General features: G+C 41.4%; 1 long non-coding RNA gene across 1 annotated transcript in view; it reads right to left on the bottom strand.

The window, feature by feature from the left end:
- Positions 1-25,570, bottom strand: part of LOC131808260 (uncharacterized) — a 43,020-nt gene extending 17,450 nt beyond the window's left edge. Inside the window, exon 1 of the long non-coding RNA XR_009344753.1 lies at positions 25,019-25,570. This is a non-coding gene — a long non-coding RNA (uncharacterized LOC131808260). The remainder of the gene's footprint in view (positions 1-25,018) is intronic.
- Between the last annotated feature and the right edge of the window lie 222 nt (positions 25,571-25,792).

The following is a 25,792-nucleotide window of genomic DNA, read 5'->3' as shown; positions in this document are numbered from 1 at the left end:
AAAAAAAGTATTAGTTCTTTCCAAATTAGATTTAATGGGATCCTATTTTTCATTCATGAATTCATTTTACATTTTATATTTTATCGATTTTTCTAAGCTTTGGCCAATATTCACTGCATTTTTGAATAGCTTTTATCTATTATTGTAAATCATTTTTCTGCTACATTTGTTTAGTCATGGTTATCCATTTCTTCTTTCAGGTTTTTCAGATATGTGATATCAATTTCCAAATAAATTATTTAAAATGTTTATTTTTTATACTAAACTTCTATGAAAAACATTGATATATGTATTATGGCATCTTGTTCCCCTTACAACTTATTTTTTAAAATGTGAATGTGCCTTGGCAAATATATATTGTTTCTTTTTATGTTTATGTAGATTCTTCATAATTTTCCCAAGTTCATTGGCTTATGGTTTCTATTTTTTTAATAATTTTCCTACTGCCAATTAATAGATTTTTTTCCATTACCTTGTCTAAGTTGCTATTGCCATTATAAGTAAAAAGCATCTGGAAATCTATATCCCTGTCCAGTTTCCTCAAATCACTCATTATTTTCAGGATCTAGTTGGATTTTCTTACAGGTTCCAGGTGGACAAGCTTTTGAACTGGTGCTAATTATTATTTCTGTTTCTGGCTTCCTGCATTTACCAGCTTAGGGATCATTTTTAACAATTATGATGAAATGAGCCATCATATTCTTATTATCAACTTCATTAATAATGATATTAGTATAACATGTCCTACAAGATAATAATAGATACATGTAAAATAATTTCATTGACCAAAAAAGTGGTGGAAAATGTAAATAAAACACAGTGGCAACCAACGAGTCATTTCAAGTTGAGCTATTTTTTTCCCCCTTTATCTCCCTGTCTCTTTAATTTCCTGTAGCACATTCCTACAAAGTATTTTAAGGTGTTTTATATGCACATACATAGAGATCATCATGGAGTCTAAATCTTGTCAGTTTTAAATATTTAAAGTATTGTTCATTCCTATGTCAGTTGTCTATTAACTTTTTCTCCACACTGCACTTAATTGCAAGGAAATATTTAATTTTAATATAAATTAATTAATCACTTTAATAAATATTTTTACCTTATGGATTAATCTTTGATGCTTATTTCTTAATTTTTTTTAACTTTTAAAATTTTATTTACTGAGAGAGAGAGAGAGAGAGAGAGAGAGAACAAGCGCAAGCAGGGGAAGCTGCAGAGGGAGAGGGAAAAGAAGAAGCAGGTTCCCCACCAAGCAGGGAGTCAAGCTCAGTCTCAGGGCCTTGGGATCATGATCTGAGGTGAAGGCAGAGGCTTAGCTGACGGAGCCACTGAGTCTAATTGTTATCTTTGATATTTAAGGAAATACTTTATCTTCTCTAATTGATCCCCTATGTCACAAATACACTTTTCTCTATGGTGCTATTAATTTTATTGTCTTCAAATTAGACTCTTTTTCTGGAAGCACTTTTAATCAGTCTCTTAGGTCTATAATTTAGTTTTTATACATTTCATTTAGTATTTTATTTTATCTTCCTCATCTCTGAGTATTCCTGACCAGTACTCATTGGTCAAATCTTTCTTATTAATCTATTCCAAAAATTTGTTTGTTTCTATAATATTTTGTTATTACTGCTGTCGTTCTTAGGTTTTGCCTTTATATTCTTTTTGTTTTGTTTTGTTGTTTTATGCTTTGGTGTTTTTGTTGTATTGTTTTGTTTTTCTTTTGAATTAATACAATTAAACCTTTAGATTTCCTTCATACCTTTAATTATTGTCACTTATTTTCACAAATGATATTACCATAGTAGAGTAATTCTAAATATTTCTGAATTAGCTGTATTATTTCTTTTTAGGTATAAAGTTAACTTCCAGTTACATGGACTTAATATTTTGGTCATTCTATTCTAGTTTTATTGCCTTATCATTGGAAAATATAGCCTGATACTTAACTCTAGGGAATGATGTGGGAGAGCTAGGTTCTTGTCTCTTGGAGTCAAAGAAGGAATCTCGTGGGCAATGGAGAGTGAGTAAGTGACAGAAGTTTATCAAGTGAATATATAGAAAAATCTCTCACAACTAAGAGGGGTCCCCACACAATTAACAATGAGTGCCTTCAGGGTTTATTTTTTTATAAAAATGTAACCAGGCAACTTTAATCCTTTTAACATCTCTATCAATAACTGCTGCAATGGCTTACCTCCTTTTTAGGGTCTGATTATTCTTTTTTGGTTATAGGTGTTTATCATAGAGACATCCACCCCACATGACACACCCCATACACCTAGGGCAGGGTGGTCCTCCATCCCACATGTCTAGATCAGGGTCCTCTTCCCTGGGGTAAGGTGGTCCAATTTATCTCTTTACTCTGGTTTTCCCACACCACATTTTGGGGATTTCTGAGAGCCTGTTCACAAAGTTCCCTATGGATCTCTTCTTCCCTAGCCCCACCTGTCCGTTACTCATATTGAGAGTTGATATTACCAAAGTACTGTAATTCTAAAAATTTCTGAATTAGCTGTATTATTTCTTTTTAGGTATGAAGTTAACTTCCAATTATATGAATTTAATATTTTGGTCATTGTCTTCTAATTTTATTGCCTTATTCTTGGAAACTATAGCCTGATATTTAACTCTAGGAATTTATTGGCATATACTTCTGGGCTAAATAATGGCCTGTTTGTGTAAATGTTCAACTTATGCTTATATACTTACTGCAGACTATTGTTTTGGGGTCAGGATGGCTACATTTATTAATAGATCAGGACTATTAGATTCTCTAAATTTTGATGTCTCTTAATTTAATCTAATTAAATTATCAGTTAATGAAAGAAGTTAAATTTTTTATGTACTACTGTATCTAAACTTATCAAAGTCTTTTGCTATAATTAGACAAGTATGTCATCCTGTTTTTATACCAAGTCTTACATTAAAAAAAATCATACTATCTGAAATATTATTTATTATTATTATTATTATTTTTAAAGATTTTATTCATTGGGGTACCTAAGTGGCTCAGTCAGTTAAGTGTCTACCTATAGCTCAGGTCATAATACCCGGGTCCTGGTATAGAGTCCCACAGGGGGTTCCCTGCTCAGTGGGGTGCTTCTCCCTCTCCCTCTCTTATTCCCCCTGCTGTGTGCATGTTTTTCTTTTCTCACTCTCTCTCAAATAAATAAGTAAAATTTAAAGATTATCTCTTTCAAATAAATAAGTCAAAATTTTTTTTCTCAATGGGAGGGAGAAGCAGACTGTCCACTGAGCAGGGAGCCTGATGCAGGGCTCAATACCAGGACCCTGGTATCATCACCTGAGCTGAAGGCAGACACTTGAACCAACTAAGTCACCCAGGCACTCCAGTTGTTTATTTATTTATTTATTTTTATTATGCATATGTTTTATCTCTCTTTTCTTCAAGTCTTTTTTTCGAACTTTTTACTTTTTTCATAAAACTGAATTATTTCAAGATGACTTCGTCATCCTCTTTTCCCCCACCCCATAGGTCATAGAGTACATTTTAACTGTTAATGTAATATTAGTATTTAAGTGCTGCCTACAAAATTAAGGCAAATTATCTGTGGTCTGTATTCCTGAAAATATTTTTTTTATTATGCCTTCCTATTCCAATGACATTTTATAAGGATCTAAATGTTTACATTTGTGATTATTTTTTTCAAGATAATAAAGCTATTACTTCATTCTTTTTTATATTTAAAAATATATTTAAAAATTTTTTTAAATTTTTTAGTTAAATTTTAACTAAAAATTTAAAAAATTTTATTTATGTTATTTAAAAAATTTCTGTCAGTCTGATTCTTGTTTCTTTATTAATGGATTATTTTTTTTCTCTCCAACACTTATGTTGGAGATGTTATTTAAAAAATTTCTGTCAGTCTAATTCTTGTTTCTTTATCAATGAATTATTTTTTTTCTCTCCAACACTTATGATTTTTTTTTTTGTCTTTGGTATGTATGCCCTAGTTTGGGATTCATAGAGTCAACTATAGTTATGAATATTTTCTTTCTTTTCTTGTATGTAAGTTTTAATCCAGTGTCTTGACTATTTTATGCTTGAGAAATAGATGTACATTAATATTCAAATATTTCTTTCCTTTTTCTTCTTTCATTTAAAAAAAGTCATTTATTTAATTTTATTTTAAAAATATGTATTTATTTATTTGGAGTAGAGAGAGAGGGTCATGAAGAGTGGCTGATTATATACTTTCAATTTGGGAGGAGGTTAAGGATAGCACAAGCCTCCAAGGTATTTTATAAACAAGGTTTCCAGGACCTTGAGGGGGCTAGCTATTGTTAGGGAAAGGTCATTTATTACTATTTCCTAAAAACTCAGGGAAGAGACTCTTCTGGTGTGTATCAGTGGGTATATGCTTGGGAGATGATTGCCAATGTATATCTTGAGGGCAGGGGTGGGGAATAGGGATAAAGAAGTTTCCAAAGTAATTTTTACATGTGAAAGTAGATTTTCAGTATCCTGGGGGGGTGGACTAAGAATGCTTTTTGCCCTGAGTGGATGTGTCCACATGGAAGCAGCTGAGTCCCCAGAGGAACTTCAAGGACTTGTCAACAGGCTATGAGTAGTAAGGAAATCTAATTTTTTCTCTAGCTTTTGTTCCACACACATCACCTACATCTTACACCTCTTTTATATTGATAATTTTAATGCTTTGCTGGTATCCAGATGACTATATCCTTAAGTGACTTCTTATCTCTATTGAATCCATTACGTATTCTATCCATTGTATTCTTAATTCAACTAGATTACATATATTTAATCTATTAGTACCACTAGGTTCTTATTCTTGTTTTTATTTCAAAATCATTCCTTATTTCCTTACACTATTTATTGGGTATATTTTAAATCCCTGATATACTCACTAATTATATATAAGCTGTCAACCTTATTCTTATTTTGAGGTAGTTATATCTTTTTGGATTTTAGGACATCATACCAACAATGCCAAATAATTTTCAGACAACAGCAGGATCTCCAAGAATTCAACTAAATTCTGACACTATCTACCTGAACATAGCGTAAGATTTCATCAGTTAAGGGATCATTCCTCCAAGACTATCTCCAACCCCATCTCAGATGCCAGTCTCACTGTAGGACCCAGGTTATTACCTGTGCTTGTGACTGAGCAACTACAGGTTGGACGTCCCAGTGGCCTACTTCTTATGTTCTTTTAATTTGCTACAGGGACTCACAAAACTCAGAAAAATACTTACTTTATGTTTGCTAGCTTATTAAAAGATATAATAGAAGATTTAAATCAATAGATAGATAAAGAAGTGCACAGGGCAAGGTATGGAGAATGGGCACAGAGCCTCTATTACCTTCTGTAAGACTGCCACTCTTCCTGCCTTTTCATACATTTAACAAACTAAAAGCTTTCTGAACCCAGTCCTTTCAGGTTTTCTGTGGAGGCTTCATGACATAGTCATGACTGACTAAATCATTGTCATTTGCTGATCTAATCTCCAGCTCCTCTTCCCTCCCCAGATAATCCTGAATTGGGAGGAAGAGGAGGCATGTTGGGCAAAAAGTTATGAAGGCTTTCACCAAGTGGTTGATCCTTCAGGCAGACAGCCCTTGCCTTGAGTGAGGTCTGAAGGTCACTTCATGAACATAACAAAACACACCTCTCTCACCCTTATCACAGGAAATTCCAAGAGTTTTAGGAGCTGTGAGTCAGTAGCCATGGTTGAAAAACAAATATTCAGATGACCAAAATATATTTCTTGTAAACCACTATATTACACTACATGCTTAAGTATTTAATTATGTGATCTTTTAAATTAATATTTTTCTAAGAGTATAAACTGTTCCTTCAGTAATCTGGATTGGGGAGTGATGTATTGCCAAATTTCTGTCATTTCAGTCCAGGAAGTCAAAGAGAAACAACAGGAGAGCCCCTTAGGGCAGGAAGTTCAAAGTAACAATGTTGACTACTACTCCCTTTTCTTGATTTTTTTTTAAAACAAGCAAAGCATCTCTTCAGAGTTGCAGTTTAAAGCCAAGAACATGCGGAATTGGGAGAAAAAAATAGTTAAATTTGGAGACTTGCAGAGGTAGAATCAGAGTAGTGAAAGCCATTACAGTTACGGAACTAACTGAGGTCAGTCTTTGGTGAATCACAGAAACAGGTGGAGTTGTCAAACAAAGGAATCTTTGTTTACAACATACAAGGAGATCACAGGGAATAAGTTCCAAAGCCTTGACTGTTTGAACAGGAGAGAGATTTTTATTTAGTATTTAAGATGAATACTCAGAAGGGAGAGTTTTATTATCCCGTGTATGGTTGGTCATAAGTTTGTGGATGCATGCACATCCACATATGTATTTGTGCAATATGTATTGCATGTTCACCTGAATGAAGCTTGTATTTCACCGAGGGCAGAAACTTCAACGTTAGAATAAAGCACAGGTAACTGTTGGACAAGGGAAAGGGACTCTGCAGGCTTCAAGAGCAGATATAAACTAGATGGGGTCTTGGGCTCATTTTCTGGGACAAGGAATGCAAGGCCTTGATTAATTTTGAAATAGCACTAGGAGTTTTACCACTGATTTATTGTCTCAATAGCTTAGGCTATTTCCTGGTCTGGTGGTGACTGTTAGTTTTCCCATTGCCTTGTTCCCTCAAAATCCTTAACTACTGAGGTTTTTGCATTTCTTTGTAAGAACCTCCCAGGGAGTTTTGGAAGAAGTGTGCTTGGGCAAGTACACAGGTGGGGTATAGATCACTGAAAATAGCTGGGGACAAAAAATGACTTTTCTTATGTCAGGAAAACTATATCTCATCTTTAATTTTCTGGGAACCTCTAACTCTTTCTGCTGATGTTACCAGCAGGCATCTGAGATATTACTGATTGTTCTCTTGAACCTAAGGAAAAGGAAATGTAGAAAGCAAAAGACAAAACTTTAAAATCTATCCTGCAACTCATCAATTCACTGCAGCCACCTCTCTGTCTTTCCCTTTCTCTTTTTCTCTCTTTCTCTTTCTCTCTCACTTTCTCTCTCACATACGCACAACACACGCAAATCAACTTAAACAATTTTTAATTTTCCCTATGCCATTTTAATATACTTGAGGCATGATCATTTTCTTAGTAAATACAAGAAAAAAAAATCTAGAATTGCATCATTCTGTGTGATTAAAGTATTGAGGATTTTACTTCCAATAGCACTTATAAAAACATATTTTATTTAAGTAATATTATATAACCAGGCGCCTGCATTTTTCTTATTCTCCAACTAGTATTATTTGGCAATTAATATTTTGTCAATCAATATTCCCTATATCTGAATGTGTGGGCAGTGAGAGATGAGTTAGAGGCAAGGATGGTGAACACTCCCAACAACTGCAGACTACATATATCTTAAGCCATGATTTTCTTGGCAAAGGTCAACATTGATAATGTTCTACTCATACCTCCGTGTACCACGAAAGAAGTAGCATATTTCTTGAAAGACACAGCTATCAAAGCTCCATTGAGAAACCGTAAAGATGGAGAAGGTATTTGCAAATTATATATCTGATAATTTACATCTACTCTGATTATTAAAAAATGAATAAAAATAAAAAACCTTACTAATAACCAAACAGAGTATCCAATTTTACATGTGAAGGAAATAATGGAAGAGACATGTCACCAAAAGGATAAGGATGGCTTATAAGCACATGACAAATTTCTCAACATTTAGACATGAAAGAAATACAAATTAAAATCATCATGAGAGATGCTTACATATCTATTAGAATGGCTAAAATTATAAAGGCTAATTGTACTTGGTCTGAGCTAGATTGAGAAGCAACAAAAAATCTAAACTGTTGTTGGCATATATCATGATACAACCAATTTGGAAAATACTTTGAAAATTATTTTAAATGCAAAATATGTTGCAGTTACACAAATAGCCATTTTACTTCTAGGCATTTAAACAAGAGAATCAAACCCTATGTTCTTACAAGGACTTGTATATGAATTTCATAGCACCTTTATTTTTAAGAATTGAAAACAGTGGAAATGTTCATCAATGTCCATCCATAGAGCAAAGACAAATTATGATCTATTCATTAAAGAGATTACTATTCAACATCAAAATGAACTATTTACAATTGGAGATTCTCAAAGTAATGATGCTGAGAAAAGAAAAGCCAGGCAATGAATAGTATATACTGTGTGATTCCATGACTATAAAAAATCTAGAAAATACAAATTTATATATAGTCACAGTCATGAAATATATTGGTGTGATTTTAGTGCCTTCTTCTGTGCTCCCATAGCTTCCTACACTTGGATCTCCGAGCATTTGTTACTCCATGTGAAAATATGAACTCTTTTTCTTTATTCTGTCTTACTAGAATAAGAATCCTTGAAATTTTATGGACATTTGAACTCTCCGTTATTAGCAGAAATTCTATCACACAGTAAGTTTCCAAATATAAAAGCCAGAGTTTTACAATGACTTCTAAGCTTTTACATGATCTAGCCACTCATTTAACCTTTGTGACCTCTTTCCCTGCTACTCTTCAGTCACTCACAGTGGGCTCCTTGCTATTCCTCAGATATGCCAGGCATGATCCAACCTTATGACCTACAAGATAGCCAATTCCTTTGTCTGGAGTGACCTTATTGCTGATAGTTCTGGGCAAATTCATCACCTTTCCATACCTTTGTTCAATTGTCAGCTTCATTGTAACTACCCTGATCTTCCTATTAAAAATTTTAACTCCCCATCCCCTGCCTAGCAACCTTGATTTTTCTCACCCTGATCGAATTTTTCTATTTCCCCATTGTACTCATCATTTTTGAATGCACTATGCAATTTTTATTAAGGTTTATAGCTTTTAATTGTCTCACACATGAAAATAAAAGTTCTACAAAGCCAAGTATTTCATTTACCAGTGTAGTCTGAAGTAATATCTGCCATATAATAGGTTCAATAGACAATTGGTAAATTTCAGAATAAATTAATGTTGAGAGTATCCTGAATTTCATAAGTCATTTCAATAACTTTTTCCAAAAAATAAACTACGTAAAACATACCTTAAATTTACTTTCAAAATATTTTATAGCATATAATGGACAATATACATAAGCCTTAAACAAACAATCATATAAATAAGCATTTCATACCTACTTAAAACTGCATAATACCACACTCCTAGATCCTCTCTGAACGCTCTAAAATAACCCTTCAAAGGAAATACATTTTTAAAAAATAACAGATTTTTTGTCAAATAATTTAATAAAACAAAAGTTTCATTCATCTATGTAGATCATAATGAATGTTTTTAATAAGCATGAAATTATAACTCTGAAGTGTGCTAAAATGAAACCACCTGCGAAGGGTGAGAGAACAAAAATAAACATCATTTTTCCAAATAAGAGGAATTTATTACCTTTGAATCAAAGCATGTGCATTTGTTCAAACTGGCAATAAAGGAATATGGAGACACAAACCATAGAAAGTCATATTTTAGATTTCTAAAAGACTTCGAAGTGAAGAGTATACATTCACTTCTCACTTATTGCTCCTACATATTCATGAATTTGAGAGAAAATATAGGCCCTGTGTGTCTTAGCAACTAATGGGATATATTTTGATATTTACATGCTTACACATATTATGTGTTATAGTCTTCTCTTTTACATGCTGTAAAAAGGTTAACCCCTTTTCTGCAGAGATCTGAAAATGTGAAACAGTGCCTGAGTAGCTGAATTCATCTAATTCGAATTTCTTGCAGGTCTAAGACCCATTGTTTTTCACTTGACTGCCTCCTTTTTCATCTGTCAATTGGTTACAAATTCTGGTACTGAAGAGAATACATTGGGGCTGGTGGCTCAGTGGGTTAAAGCCTCTGCCTTCAGTTCAGGTCATGATCTCAGGATCCTGGGATCGAGCTCCACATCGGGACATAATGTAACGACAGATAGTTTATATGGGAGCCCTTTGGGTACTCTGGTGGATGAATGTTTATAAATTAGTTTTTCATGGACATGGGGAGTTAGAGACGAGAAGGGAGGTAGGGGAAATTGGAAGGGCCAGCTGAAGCATGAGAGACTATGGACTCTGAAAAACAATCTGAGGGTTTTGAAGGGGCGGGGGGTTGGGAGGTTGGGGTACCAGGTGGTGGGTATTATAGAAGGCACTGCTTGCATGGAGCACTGGGTGTGGTGCAAAAAGAATGAATACTGTTATGCTGAAAATAAATAAAAAATAAATTAAAAAATATTAATTTTTCGTAAACTGCAAAAAAAAGAAAAGCACTCCCATTTATAGTGTACACTTTATGGTTCACAAAGCACGTGCCAACAATAAAAATAATGATGGGTTACCGTTACAATTCATAGAAAAGGAGGTACAGGGAAATTGAATGAAAGGGAATAACAAAGTAGGTTTATAAGTCAATCTTTCTTGTAAAAAAATTAACCTGAAAGTGCGTTTCTGCCACCTCTCTCCTGTGTGATATGATAAAGAACGACCACGATACATGAATTATAGTTCGGAGTTTTGAAAAGCATAATAGCTTTATACCAACACTTGAGCTTTTATTTATTTATTTATTTATTTATTTATTGCTAACAAGATAGCTCGATTTGATATGCGGTTCCTGACAACCAACCTCAGAAATAATTCCATCTTCATGAGAAGTCAGAAAGAACCACAAACCAAACCTCAAAATAGATTCAAAGAGAAAATTCTCTTTAAAAAATTTCCCTTCCTGGGGCACTGGAGTGGCTCATTGAGTTAAAGCCTCTGCGTTTGGCTCAGGTCATGATCCTAGGGTCCTGGGATTGAGCCCCATGTCTGGCTCTCTGCTCAGTGGGGAGCCTTCTTCCACCTGTCTCTCTCTCTCTTTCTTCCTGCTCTCTGCCTACTTGTGATCTCTGTCTGTCAAATAAATAAAGAAATAAAATCTTTTTAAAAAATTTCCCTTCCTATCAGAAGCAGACCAAACCAATAACAAATTCCCCAGAAAGCTTCATCTAAAAGGTTGTACTTTCTTCAGACACCCAGCAGGACCTTGATCTCTTGGCCTGGTATTTCTTCAATGGCCTATCCCAGAGAAAAAGACACTAAACTACTGAGCGCCATGGGCCTCAGAACCACAAAAGAGATGATGAGGGGCACAAAGCATGCCTCTGGTCAACAAGAGGGTATGGAAACGTTTGCTGCATTTCTGCATTATTCAAAGCTGAGTTTTTAGCTGGAGGCCGCTCCTTTATGATAAATTGCTGATACCGTATTAGTAAAAGCTATTATATGATCTTTTACAAACCATTTCCTATCTTTGCATTCTCATGTGCCAAGACAGACACGGATTATTTAAAACCCTGAAGAGAGTGCTCTTGCATTTAAATTGCCTGTAAACTTCGTGTAATAGTTTTATGATTGATGATAGATTTAGTTAAAATATAACTATTTAAAATATTTACTCTCAGTAAACAATTTCAACCTATGCTCATTTAAGTAACTTGGTGCCTAATCCCTTTTCTATTAAACCATAGTGCAAGGACCAATGCCGCATTTCTGAGAGAACCCCAAGCTATTATTCTAGAATGGCCCTATGCCTATATATCAGGCGTCCTGTTTTCACTCCCTTTGTGGAGCACCTACCCTGGAGGTCATGTAATAACCAATGACCAAAAAAACAAACAAAAAACGCAAACATCCAGGTCGAAGTGCCATCCCTGCCTGGAGACGAGGAGACTGCTCAGACAGATCCCCGGCAGGCATTTCAGCCCAGGCCTGTGCTGGGGAAGCTGGTTCCTGGCTTTGGGCGCAATCTGGAAGCCAGAAACTGACCAAAGGGTGCAGCTCGCGTATAGGACTGATGATCTTTTCTCAGCCAGGCCGCGCGGACACCTGCTCAGGGAGCCAGGCTAGGAGGCTGCCCAGCACGGGCGCTGGCAACGCTTGCAGCCTTCCCGAGCTTCGACCCGCATCCCAGGCAGGGCCAGGGCCTCAGGAAGGAGGCGGGCAGGGGCGGCGCAGAGAAGGGGCTTTGCTAATTTCCAAAGAGGGAAGTGAGCTTGCGGAGGACTCAGGAGGGAGGGGTCCGGGGCCGGTGGGGGCGGCCGGAAGCAGGGGCTTTCCTAATTGACCAGACAGGAAGTGAGCTCACGGAGGATGTGGCAGAGAGTCTGCGAGGAGATGGAGGGGCTGGCGGAGAAGGGGCGCGCAGCTCCAGGGTGCTGTGCTGGGGCCCAGTCGGGACTACAGGACCCTCCGGACTCGCCGCCCGTGTGCTCCTGTGTGAGGCCATTGTACTGCTCCTGCTGCCTGCTGCCCCTCCCCGCCCGGAGGCTTCTGCGGACCACCCTCAGCGCATAGGTAAAGTGACACCGTGCTGCGCCCTCACCTGGAGCAGAAAGCGGGGGACGCGACCAAGGGCCGGGGAGGGGGGTTGTCGAGGCCCAGCCTCCCAGGAACCCCAGGGCACCGCGACCACCCCAGACGCTGGGCCAAACCCGAATCCGCATGGGGTCGGGCTAGGGACAGCGCCTTGTCAGGTGCACCCAACCAGTGGGCGAACTAGCCCCCATCGTTCGGCACCCCCACGTGCTCGCCTGCTAAGGACCCCCTTCCCTCCCCCGCCGTGGCCCCGCTGCTTCTTTTCTGGACTTGGGATCCCAGGTGGAAACTAGTCCCTCAGACATCCCTGGCAGCAAGGAGGGCAGGGAGGGATTCTTGGTTTTCTGCCCTGGCTCCCCCATTCACAAGCCTTCTGGCTTCCCTTTCCTCTCCTCACTGTCAGTTTTATTAAATGGTTTTCTTCTGCATGTTGACCCTAAGAGCTATTTCATGAATGAATATACAGGAAACTGAGTCAGAGCCCACCTGTAAGAGCCCACCTGTAGAGGCCTTTCATTAGAATGGTCTCTGGTTCTAGCCTCAGTTCAGAATACTGCATGTACCTGAGGACCGATTCCAGATGTTTCTTTCATGTCTGACTTGAATTTGAAATCCTCCTCAGACTACAGCTTCCAGGATTTCTCCAGTCCTTGCTCTCCCAGGGTCTTGGTGGGGATCCGCCATGAGTGTTGAACCCAGGAATGAATGAATGATATATACCCCAGATCGCTGGGGCTTTGTCTTGTTTTGCTGAGGTTGGAAAGGCTTGGGAGAGACCCCCTGTATGCAGATACAGAGCTGCATGCAATTGCTTAGATAAACGTGTTCCCCACTTAATTGCTTGGGCATTGAACATTTCGTCCTTAACCTGTGGCTTGAGCAGTTAGGAGGAGACAATCTGGAGGTGAATCAGAAGATGGCTGAATCCACATGGTGGTGGTCTGGGTTTGGGAGATTTTCTGGAGATTCAAACGAAAGATCTAAATTCTTCCAGTGGGGAGTGGTAAACATTTTATGGATGGGAGATGGAAAATAAATGGTCTGGTTAACCTTTCCCTCCCCGTCAAAACCCATTATTTGACAAAACAAAAAGGGAAGTGAAGGGAGAAATCCTCCCACTCCCATCCCCACTCACCTCCATAGCCACCTCCTCTTCCAAGAACCTAACAAACAAGGTGCCAAGAAGTGTTAGGTACCAGCAGTGGTCTCAGATCTCATTCAAGGACCATGGTGAAAGGCATTCAAAGAGATTGTGGGAGCACAGGGATCCAATTAAGGGGGACAAGTTTAATGTTTGCCTGGTCCCCTAAAAATTAATGGCACTAGAGAAGATGACCTTTGGGAACTATAGCTTAATGGATACAATGTGTAAAAAGCTTCAGTGAGTCATGGTGGGAAGAGGCCATGAGGGCAGCAAATACAGTCTTAGATGATGTTATTAATAGCACTACAGGCTCTAGATTTCCTGTGGTGGCAAGACCAGCCCGGCCCAAGTGGATACTCACAACCTGGAACAGAGGGTCTTGGAGATCCCAGCACGTGAGGTATGTTGAGAGGGTAAAATGATAGGAGGTATCCTTTGGAAGGACTGTCTCCTTGACTTTAAAAGGGAGAATCGAAATTTGTAGGTGAAATCTTTTTGGCTACAAAGACGGCCGAGGCCTCCTAAGGTCAAAGTGTCCTCGGCACTTGCAAAGATGTCAAAGAACATATTCAGACATTTCAAAGATGTCCTCATGTCTATCTGTTCCCACTCTGGAATTCTATCAATAAGGTGAGAGTTCCTCTAGTTGAAAAAAAGATCTAAAAAGACGTCCCTTTCTCATGTAATTTCTGTAACCTCCAGGACACACCCACCTGCCCCTTCCAGCTCTGTAATGAAGCCACAGCTGGTGCCAATTTGTGGAACTCCTTAAAGGCTATTCTCCCTTATATACCCCCGGACCAAGTTCCCATGCTCCCTCACCTGATTTCCTGCACTCACCTCCCACCTGGTGTGTTCACACCTGCAAGTGCCTTTTACCAACCCCTTTGCCAAAAGGCAGCCAGAGTGACCTTTCAAAGACCTATCAGTTCCTGGCATTTGTCTCCATAGAAATCTGCACTGATCTTCTAACAAATTCTCAGTCCTCCAAAGGCACCCATAATCCTCCCATCAGTCTCTTCATACCCCTCCAAGTGACTGATGCCTGTTCTGCCCCATCTCTCTGCCCTTCAACCACACTGCCTCCCTCTTCCTGTGGAGACCCCTCATGGCGCCTGCCTCCAAGCACAGGTGATTCCCATTGATGGGAAGACCCTCTTCCTCTCCCCCATCTCCCCACTCCAGTTACTCCCACTTATTCCTGAGCTCACAAGCCCCATGGTACACACTCTCCATGCAGCCTGCTCTTTCTTTTCTAGCACTGGCCTCGGTTTCTAGCTGTGGTTGTGTCATGGATGTCCCTCCCCAGCCAGCCTCCAGGCTCTCCTTCCCTTTAGCTCCAACACCTGACACAGTGCCTGGCACGTAGTAAGCCCTGGCTAGCTTCTAAGAGCCTCACTAGGGACTGAAAGCATTTTAAAAACGTCACCACGTAGGCTCCAAACTGTAGGCAGAAAAAGCTTTGCCTGCATTGAGATTTTAGAGACGTATTCGTCAAGTTGGATGTGTTCACTGACTTTACCTTGTAAAATTTAAAAAAAAAAAAAGGACCTCTGTATTGCTTCGATAAAAATGAGCTTTCTCCAAACTGACAGGAAGTTCTCGTTTTAGCAATGTAAATCTTCTGATCTTTATCACTAATGTGATCTAATCCTGTCTAGTAAAGTAACTTGAGAGTTCTATATCTCTGTAAACATTTAAGAAAAACAATGGACTCAACTCTAATTACTTTTTAACTAACTTGACTTGCCAAAGGAAGGAGAAAGTAAATATCAGAAATCTTACCACTAAGCACAAGTTGCAAGTTATACCTGCCAAAATGTGGTTCAAAATATAAGTAACCAGTCTTCTTAGAAGCCTTTTACCTTCTTATATCTGTTATGTTGGGTAAATGAGTAGTTACTAGAACACAGCTGGCCCAGTGATCACAATTCAGCTTACCCTCAGAAATATAAATAGATTACATGCTTAGCCCGGTAACTGGACACTGATATAGAATTATTCACTGGCTGATTCCTAGATCAGAAACCACAAAAAATTTTTCTTTTTTGTGGAAGTATGGCTGTTACAATAGTCTCACCTGTACCACATACTGATTGACTTAACTACTCTATACGTTACAGCTCTAGATGTAACATTTAATAAAACAACAATATCTTTGATGGTATCATGGAAATGGAAGTGCCTTGTGCACTTTTCTTAATGTGTATAATTACCTAAACATCATAGTAAGTAAATCAAGGCCATTGTCAAGCTTCCGTCAAGGAGAGTCCTTAACTAGAGGGATATCCCATTGCTCTCAGGATGATAACCTCTGAGTTACAGGTTCCATTAGTTGGCCACACACATTTGGAGGCTTGTGGACTTTCTGACAGCTGAGCAGCATATCTCTGTTTCAAGTATTGTGATCCCTGTTCTTACTGCAAGAGTGACAGTTGTCACTTTTCCTGTGACCCCTGTCTTTAGGAAAGTGTCTGACTCAGAAAGTCGAGTCAGTACCCCCCAAAGGTATATTTCAGGAGAACCACCTCAAAGATGATCACCTGAGATACTGTCAAGAAAAGAAAAAAAAAAAACTGAAATTCTAAGCAACATCCATAATAAGTCTTTTCATGTTGATATGGAAAGATTTTCCACTAAATACCAGATAGGCTCCATGAAAGTGAGATCTTTACCTATTTTGTTCACCGTGTCACCAGTCCCTAGAAGAGCGCCTAAGACATCACTCACGATTAGGTTGCTTTGAATGAATTAAATGAATGAATGAACTATAGCCTTTGATAGTGAGGTAGTTTATGGTCCTTAGGCAAGAGATGGGATTTGTGTTGGGGTTTCAAGAATGGGAGGTGCCGAAGAGAAAATTGAGAAGCTAAATGTGAAAATATGCAATTTACTGACTGGAGTAGTTCTGAATACATTTCAAACATAATTAAACTATGGCTGTGGTGTATATGCGTTTTCATAATTTTCCCTTGAAAATGTGAGACATACAGATGTCATCTCCAGTGAATTCTCCTTGTCCATATACAGACAGAATCACCAAAAAAAAAAAAAAAAAAGGCATTCTGATAGTCCTCAGCCCTTCCACTCCAGGATTGTGACTCTTTCTTCCCCATGTTCTTTCTAACATCATGGACTTTCAGGTTGACCTCTCCCATCTTGGGTCCCACTCTCATTAGCTGTAGAAGTCAAGCGATGTTTGTGATGTGAGGGTGGCAATACTCTCTGACCTTTGGTTACAATATGTCTTTGAAAGCCAGTGTTTATTCTGCTTTTACAGCATTTCTCCATTTGAACTGGCCACCTTTTAATTGGTCATTAGCCATATGTGGCTACTAGCCATGGGACTTGGACAGCAGAGGTATGGAAAATCCGCACATTCTTCCACTCAAAGGAGATTGTGAGTTATGCTACATCATTTTCTTAAGTGTCTTTTTTAGATATTTAAATTCAATTAGAGAATTTAGCAACTTATCAGTAGTGGATAACCCTTGGTGCTCATCACATCACGTGTCCTCCTTAATGCCTATCACCCAGTTACTCCATGTCTCCCACTTCCCTCCTCCCCCAGCAGCTCTCAGTTTGTTTCCTATAGTTAAAGGTGCCTCATGGTTTGTCTCCCTTTCTGATGACTCCCATTCAGATTTCCCTCCCTTCCCTCTGATCCTCTGTACTACATCTTAATCTCAACAGTCAAGCAGTGGTAGTAATTCAGTCATGGAGTCATGCATATTCTAAATCTGATGAGGTCGATTCCTATACTGCCTTTGTCTCTGCTAGAGCGCTTACATTTGTTATATTATTGCTGCTGTGTTCATGTTTCTCGTTCACTGAATGTCTGTTAAAAGAATTAGTAAAATGTGTGACTGCAGAAAATACAATGGTCATGGATGATGAAGATTTTCTCCTTGACCAGACTGGAGTCAAGTTCCTCTGAGTCCTCTTTCTGTCCAGCCTTGACCTCAGGCTCCACCCACTTAGCCCAGTTTTAGCAAGAAGTCTGCTTAGTCAATTTTTCAGCAATCTCCTATCCTACTCTTGATATCTGATCAAATTCCTTATCTCTCACCCCTGGGATCTTACCACTCTTTTTTTTTCTTTTTAAGATTTATTTATTTTGACAGAGAGAGAGCCTGAGCAGGGGGAATAGCAGAGGGAGAGAGAGAACCAGACTCCCCACTGAGCAGCAAGCCCAATGCCAAGCTTGATCCTGGGATCAGATCATGACCTAGGCCAAAGCCAGAGATTTAACCAACTAAGCCACCCAGGTGCTTCAGTATCTATAACCCTTAATATCTGATCAAATCCCTTATTCCCAGGGCACCTGGTTGGTGCAGCTGGTTGAACGTTTGACTCTTGGTTTCTGCTCTGGTCATGATCTCACGGTCCTGAGATTAAGCCTCACCTCAGGCTCTATGCTCAGTGAAGAGTCTGATTAAAAATTCTCTTTCCCTCTCCCTCTACCCCTACCCCTGCTCCCTCTCTCTAAAATGTATTAATAAGTCTTTTTAAAAATTCCTTATCCCCTGATCTCAATAGTTTATGACCCTAGCCTTCCTTCAACAATATTACTGTCCCGATGGTTTAGCCAGAATCCCTTCATCCTTACCCTTGATGTTCCATCTTAATTTTACATTCAGTGACCCCCCACCATGCCCTTTAGCTGTAAATCTCCATTTGTCTGAGCTGAGCCAGATTTCTCTCCCATACTATAAAATAAAATCCCATCGTAGTAGCATCCCTTGAATAAAATCTTCCGTACTGTCTTTAATGGGTGTCACAATTTTTTTTTTCTTTAACAGTCAGGAGGGTGCTAATGGAGTACCACGACAAAAGGCCTAACTTCCTATAATGGACATTTCCTTGGTTTACCTGACAAATACTCTTTCTCTCTTCTAAGGAAAATTTCCAGTTCTCAGTATAACTGCCAACTGGCCCAGGGGTGGACAAGTGAGTCAGATGAGACCAAAATGAAAATTCTGTTGAGACACTGGACCTTGAGGATTCAAGCCAAGGACAAAAAAGTGTTGGTACTCCATTATTCTGATGGTCCATTAACTCTTGCTTTTTTGATTCCTGTGTCTATCACTGCCCCTGCCTTTTCAAAGATAATGACCATTCATCTGAGTACACAGTTCACAGAATCCCTTTGCAGTGGCCCATGCGGGCCAAGGTAGTAGAGCATAATAGATCTCTGCAAGTTTTTAAAAAATGTCTTTGTCCCTGTTGCCCATGGCCATTAAAGACAAAAGGTCGGGGGTAGGGGATACTGGAAAAGGTGAAGTTCTAGTTACTCACTGATTTTTTGATTGGTAGAGAGAAAGCAACACCTAATACAGGGCCAGTGGGTGAGTGGAGGAAACATCTTTGGATCTAGGAGGAATGGGGGAAGGAGAAATATTAATATTCTTTGTCTTTGGAACTGCCCCTGAAGACTTCCCCACACAGGAAAATGACCTAGCGTGACTCTCCTAAACTTCGGCAAGCCCCTTAAATTTAACTGACATCTAGATCTGATACTCCCTGCTGGATAACTCTGATCATTATTTGATTGTTATTTATTTTATTTTAAAATTATTTTTAAAGAAAATTTTAATCTAAATACAATTACTTAACATATAATACTAGTTTCAGAGATACAGGTTAGTGATTCATCAGTCTTTTATAACACCAGTGCTCACTGTATCACATGCCTTCCTTAATGTTCATCACCCAATTACCCCATCCACCCATCGCCCTCCCCTCCAAGAAGCCTCAGTGTTTACTGTGATTAAGAGTCTCTTCTGAGGGGTACCTGGCTGGCTCAGTGGGTTAAAGCCTCTGCCTTCAACTCAGGTTATGATCTCAGGGTCCTGGGATCGAGCCACACATCAGGCTCTCTGCTCCCTGGGGAGTCTGCATCCTCCTCTCTCTCTCTTCCTGCCTCTCTGCCTACTTGTGATCTCTGTTTGTCACATAAGTAAATAAAAATCTTTTTTTTTTTTAAGTCTCTTCTGGTTTGTCTCCCACTTTGACTTCATCTTGTTTTATTTTTTTCCTTTACTCCCCTATGATTCTGTTTTGTTTCTTAAACTCCACATATGAGTGAGATTATATGATAATTGTCTTTCTCTGACTGACTTATTTCACTTGGCATAATACCCTCTACTTTCATCCTTGCCATTGCAAATAATTGCCATTTGTTTTAACTCGACAGAGAAGGCCACTAGATACAGCAGGTGATGGCCCCAGCTCCTGTCCCTCCATGCAGAACATCTGTCAACACCTGTGGACATCTTTTCCTCCCCCCATTCCTATGAATGTTGCTCAGTTGTTACATGGCATGGACAAATGCTGTTGGCTGGTGGCATGGACACACTGGACAAGCTTGGCCTTCGGTAAAACAAAGACTGGATTCAATTACTCAAACTGAAACAGGAATGCTTGGATGAACAAGCCTGCCAGGAAGTCCCACTGGAGGTACTCAACCTGTGCCCCTTCCCTCTTTGGACCAAGAACCTGAACTTGAGAGATGAATGGCTTATCCAAGGTTATGGCAAGGTTACACAGAGCTGAAACTAGACAAAGGTGTACATGCCTATTGATCAAGACTGGCTGTGAAATCGAACTGCCTCAAATCTTGACTCTTTTTGCCACTTCTGATTCTCTGACCCTGTTTTTCATAGTTTAGGATGTAGGAATAATAAAAATATCAGCTAATGGGGTATCCTGACATTTTGATGTTTTAGTTCTTGTCAGACATTTACCATAATGCTTAGCACATGGATATGTGTGTGCACACACATGCACATGCTTGACACTCAAAAAATTGTTCCCTGATATTAACTTTATCAGTGCACTTTGCATCCACCACCAATTGGCTGTTTTGTCACAAACTGATTAAAGCAGAACTGTCAAGTGAGGACCTTCAAAGCCAAAGCATTAAGTGCTTTGAAAAACCAGCACCTGGGAGGATTTGTCTCAGCATCTGTGATTAGAAGGCAGCAAAAAGAGACCTTGGGGACACAGTTCACCCCTTCCTGAAGCAGCCATTCAGAACTTTCTCCGAAGGGCTAATGCCTAATCTTCCAAAGACCAGCAAGAACAAGCTTATGGTCTGTTAAAATCAGATTTTTAAAAGATTTTTATTTATTTATTTGAGAGAGACAGAGAGAGAGAGGGTGAGAGAGAGAGAGCATGAGAGGGGAGAAGGTCAGAGGGAGAAGCTGACTCCCCATGAAGCTGGGAGCCTGATGCAGTCCTTGATCCTGGGACTCCAGAATCAAAATCAGATTGATTGACTCAATACACTCAGGGAGGACATTCCTCAGGAGTCACAGAATGCTGGTTGCCATGAGGGAGGAGTCTTTTACAAAGTCTGGGCTCTCACAGAAGGAGGCTGAAGCATGTGTATGGAAAGCAGAGGTCAGTTCTGGATTAGAAGCTCTTTCTGAGGGGAAATGAGTAGAAGCAGGGATTAACCAGGACTTGGGCTCTGCCTTATTCAGTTAAAGTTGCTGCAACAAATGATGACACTTCTGGGTGACTGAAACAGCAAAACATGTACTATTCCTTGCAGTTCTAGAGACTGAGAAGTCCAAAAGCAAGATCCTGGGAGATCTGATATCTAGCAAGAGACTGCTTCATTATCTATAGATGCCCATATTTCTGTTGTAGCCTTGCATGGATGACAGCTGGCAGAACAATCTCTCAGGTCTTTTCTCAGAAGTGCTTTTCTCTCATGCACAAGTGTTCCAATCTCATGACCTCATCACCTCTCAAAGCCCATACATCCTGATGGCACTCCTTGAGGGTCAGGGCTTCAACATCTGAATTGGGACAAGACACACACATTCAGTCCATTAGCAAGTGTTGTCATGAGGACAGCGTAGCTTATCAACTGGGTATCCCCAGGAATCCATGGGACTAGCAAAGCAGAATCTGGGGGCGTCACTGGTAGGAAAGCAGGAGTTCCCCAAGAGACAGTCCTCATAGCATTTTACAGAGACAGCATGACCCTTGAGAAACAATAGTTTCCGTGACCCATACACCAGCCTTTATCTATGCCTGTCCTCCCTGCTGGATTCACAGCAAGCCTACTTCTTTCTTTTCCAGTACAAATGGATTTCCACTCTCTGAATCCTGATGAATTTTTGCTCTTTTGCAGTTAGTAGGTTGTCCCTCAGGATTCTGCATGTCTGGATTTGCAATCGTGGAAACTGACAAAGGTCTAGGGACCTGCGTGGCAGAACCCGGTCTCTACCACTATTGCCCAAGGTAGGGACTCTGGTCCCTTGAGCGTCCTGTGCTGCTGTCAAAGGTCTGTGTGCATTGGCTTATTGTTATTTTTTTAAATGTAATTGCTTATACGTGTGTTTGATCATGCTCAAGTGGCCTTTCTGTGGAAATAGTGGCCAAGCTACACCTAGAAGTCACTGAAGAAAGTTCTAAGAACTCCCGGTTGGTATGAGGCTAGAGAGAGAGAGAGAGAGAGAGAGAGAAAGAGAGAAAAGAAATCTGCCTCTCTGCATTTTGCAAGTCCCAGGGCAAAATCTGTTGGCTGTGCACTCCTCACATGGAGATTCCAGGCAGGGAGGCCCTCCTGAACCTCATCTCCCTGAGTTCCTCCTCCAGGAGCAATCCCTAGTTTGAGACCAGGGTTAGGGAAGGAAGAGCAGAAAAGCAGGGTCCAGAAGGAAGGACTGCCACAGACCATGGAGCACCAGAGGGCCAGGCTGGTACCTTCTCCCTGTTGGGGTACAAATGGGCTCAGCTCAGCAGGTACAGGGGTGCCCTTGGCCCCTGTGGTGGGCTTTGCAGTGCCCCAACTCAGGAAGAAAAAAGGCTGGCTCTGGTGACTTATTTTTGACTGGGAAGGAGCTGACAGCAATGGAAATAAACAAGTAGGGAATGATGTTGGAAAGTTGGAGGGTTTGTCCTTTATATCTCAGCTTTCTCTCCTATCTTCCCTTGCTCTGTAGTGTGTTCTCAAAGAAGATTTTGGCATGATATTCCTGTTCACTGATTTACTCCTGAGCTGTGTCTTTTCTGCTGTTCAGCTCATCTGGTGAATTCTTTTACTGTAAAAAGTATCTTGCCCTTGCAAGGGAAAGGGCAAGACCTGAGAAATCCCAGAGATTTCAGCTTGCCACTGGCTATTTGGAATGCTGGAAAGGATTCAGAGTAGGGGAAATCGTCTTGGACATCTGAGACCACCCCCACATTCAGCGGTCCCCTGGACACAAACCCAGACCTTGATACTGATCCTGAACCATGCTCTCAACTCAGACCCCTGTGATCCTCGCCACAGTGCTTTCAGATCAGTGCAGCCATGCCCATAGGCACAAACTCTTAAGCCTAGATTCTGTCCTGAGAGGTCTGTCCCCGACAGCCTGGCTCCAAAGCCTCAGAGATTGGGGACAGTGAGGAACACCATAGGACTCACCCTGCCACCCTGAAAGGAACCATGCCATTTGGAACTCCAGAAAGGATTCAGAGGAACTGCAATCTGCATTCCTACCTCTGGACACCCCCATATTCAGCAGGCCCCTGGATGCAAACCTGGAGCTTGACACTCACCCTGAACAAATCCCTCGACTGCCCCCTCCCCCAGAAAGATGGACAGAGTGCTGGCAGATCGGGCCTGCCATGTGGTGGGCCCTAACCATAACCTTTGGTTTGGTTCTCAGGATTCTGACCCCAAAGGCCTTGCAGTAGGTGCCCTACAATTTGGGGACACCTGGGCAATCCCAGAGGACTCAGCCTGCCGCCCAGAAGGAAACTGTGCCATTTGGAACTCCGGAAAGGATTGAGAGGAGCAGAAATCTGCATGCGCAGCTGAGGACATACCCACACAGAGCTGACTCCTGGACACAAAGCCAGAGCCAGACACTCAACCTCACCTACACTGTCAACTCAGCCAGCCAGACAGCTCTCCATGGGGTCTTCAGGTCAGTCCTGCCATGTCCCTGGTCCCTAACACTAACCCTTGGATGGGTTCTGTAATGATCTCCTCATTTCAGGTTATGTGGAGGTTCTGCAGGACATTGTCCTGATGTGGGATCAAACACACTGAAGCATCCCGTGTGAAGTGGCAAACGTGGTAAAGAAATGACGGCTGGGGAACCTGAGTGTGGAGACAGCACGTATTTGTGCTGCTATAACAAGCTGACTGCACTTTGAAATCACCGCAGAGGAAATGACTCTTCCAAACATCCATGTTAGCACGACGCCACGGAAGCAGGGAGAACATCAGACTTTGGGATGGAGGCCAAGCCCTCCCAGATCCAGGTCACCCAACATGGAGAGGACACATGTTAGCAAGAGACTCGTGGGAGGATTAAATCATGGGCCCCTGTATCTCTCAGGTGCAGTAGAAGCAGTGGATTTGGAATTTCAGTTTTCCACAACGTTCCACCACAAGCTGGTTAGAACTGTGCAAAAGCAGGAAGGGAAGCCCCAGTAAAGTGGACTGGGGATGCCAGAAGGGGAGGCTGGAAGGGGGCGCCTGGTGCTCAGTGCCCATTACAGACCCCACATTGCAATCCCCCTCAGGAGAGACTCACCAATTCCAGGCCCCACAGGGGAAGCCGGAGGTTCATCTCCTGACTTTTCGTAGGAGCTTTGCAGCTCATCTGGTGAGAATTCTCCATCACCCTGCCTTTCTGCAGGGGACTTTCCTTCAAGCAACCTTCCCAACTTCTTCCTCCTCCATGAAATAATGTTCCTCTCCTTTGTTTCTCGCACTTGCCTGTGATGGGACCGTAGCTTGCTCAGCCCAGACTGCCATTCTCTGCTCTTCCCAAATAAACCCATGCTGCTGGTCAAATAACTGGCAGATGGAGTTTAAGGCAAATCGAACAACAACTTGCAAGGAACAAAATCAATATGCACAAATTAGTGGCACTCCTACGTGCTCGGAAGGAACCATCAGAAAGTGACTATGGAGAACGATCTAATTTACACCTGCATCCAAGACAGCAAGATACCCGGGAGGCCCCTGAACCAAGAAGGTGACAGACCTGTCCTCTGACAGCCCTGCAACAATGACGACAGACAGGGAGGGGGACACACGGAGATGGGGAGGCACTGTGCTCAGGGAAGAACCCACACTGGGAAAATACCTACTCTCCCCAAAACCGTCTACAGAGTCCTCACTCTGTCTCCTGAATTTCGGGACTAGGCACAAGCCTGGAGTGGGTGTGGACACGGGATGGACCCCGCAGGGCTGAGGTGGGGGAGCACAAGCACCGAAGCAGGCGGACGCTCCCTGACTGCAGACCATCTGAGGAGCCCCAGGAACCGAATCCGCGAGCACACAAACACAGACAAGGACCAAGGAGCACCTGAGCCCAGAAAGGGGGGACCCCACAGCCCCGCGCACAGCACAGCAGGAGGCCACGTCTCCTCACACAAAACGACGGAAGCCCCAGTGTCTACACAGGGCGCCCTTCCTCTGTGGGGTCCTGAGACCACGAACCCCTTGACAGTCCACTCAGGCGGCTTCTCCTCACCTCCTCCAGCGTCTGGTCCTTAGGAGGTTGGACTGCTGCCAGTGTGGGCGCGTCCTCCACAAGGGGTCCGGTCAGTGTGGCTGCAGAGCCACACCCTGCTCAGCTTGTCCTGTCAGGGTGGAAGGCGCCCCACATTCTGCAGACGTCTCCACAGTGGGTCCTGAAGAGGCGGGTATCTGGTCCCAGCTGTGGCTGCGCAGCCTGGGCTCAAGGCGGGATCTGCGGTCTGGCGCCCTCTGCAGGCGGTGGAAGGCAGTGCAGGACTGTGGGAGCTCACCCTTCAGTGGAAGGTCCTGCTCCCTCCTGTGGTCCAGCTGATGCCATTTCATTCCGGAAACTCAAGCTGCATGGAGCCCAATACCACCCAACTTCCCCCCGAATAGCTAAGGAACAATGAATTGGAAACAATGTGGAATTACAACAGTCCTTGACCCAAATTTTGGCACTGAACATGGCCCTGATGCAGACCCACACTGTGACCTCAACTTGGTCTCAAGCCTGGACCCTACCCTAATCCAAATCCCTAACCCTAGCCCCCAACCCAAACAATGTTCACAAGAATCAAAAGGTAGAAACTGCAAATATCCATCAATGGCAAGTGCATAAGCAAAGTGTAGTGAAGGGTATTAATTTGGGTTCAGGTTCAGGTTTTAGTCAGAATTCTAGATCAGGATTTGGGTTTAGTGTTAGGGTGAGGATTTAGAGTGAAGGACAAGGGAACAGAGTTATAGTTTAGGGCTTTAAGTTTATGATTTAGGCTTTAAGACTCAGGGC

Source organism: Mustela lutreola, chromosome 9 (genome assembly GCF_030435805.1).
Source record: "Mustela lutreola isolate mMusLut2 chromosome 9, mMusLut2.pri, whole genome shotgun sequence".
NCBI lineage: Eukaryota > Metazoa > Chordata > Mammalia > Carnivora > Mustelidae > Mustela > Mustela lutreola.
Note: the sequence above shows the minus strand (reverse complement) of the source record. Positions and strands in the feature narration are given on the sequence as shown.